This window comes from Bactrocera dorsalis, chromosome 3, assembly GCF_023373825.1.
Source record: "Bactrocera dorsalis isolate Fly_Bdor chromosome 3, ASM2337382v1, whole genome shotgun sequence".
In the NCBI taxonomy this organism is placed as follows: domain Eukaryota; kingdom Metazoa; phylum Arthropoda; class Insecta; order Diptera; family Tephritidae; genus Bactrocera; species Bactrocera dorsalis.
In genome coordinates, this window is record NC_064305.1 from 27,811,336 (window position 1) to 27,811,952 (window position 617).

At 32.6% G+C, this 617-nt stretch overlaps 1 pseudogene; it reads left to right on the forward strand.

The window, feature by feature from the left end:
* The first annotated feature begins 220 nt into the window (after positions 1-220).
* On the forward strand, positions 221-403 carry LOC125777978 (small nucleolar RNA U3; annotated as a pseudogene).
* The last annotated feature ends 214 nt before the right edge of the window (positions 404-617 follow it).

Genomic DNA, 617 nt, shown 5'->3' on the forward strand with positions numbered 1-617 from the left:
TACCAACAACACAATGTTGCCACGCTTATGCTGTTGTTGTTTTTGTTTTCGTAGAACAATGTTTCAATTTATGGTTGGTGACATATTCACATGTGTGCGCATAAATATGTTTGTATGCTTGTGCATTATTAAAGTTATACTTCTTTTTCTTTTCGTTTGTTCTGCAAATTTTCAACTATTTTGTGTGACTTTTAATTGAAATACTCTGCGTTGGCCTTTTAAAATTAACACTTCACAGAATCATTTCTGTGCTTTTGAAAAACGACCCACGATGACGAGGTATATCGTTTTATCTGGGAGCGTGAGATTTAAGGAATTCATTTCTAATTTTGTCTTTTGGCATATTAGAAATGTTTCTTCAAAAATCGCTCGCTTACAACGGTTAAAACGACTTCTGAGTGGTGATTTTAATGAATAAATTTCTTTTGGTTGAAATACTCTGCGTTATCCGTTAAGAAGTTAAGACTATACTTCTCAGGGGATCACAGCAATATTATGTATATGTATATACATAATATGTATATGTATATTGCTGTGATAAATTTAATTTCTATTAGTAAGAAAAAAAAGATGCGTGTGAAGTCCCTACGCGCGGAAGAAGTTATACTTCTTGGTGA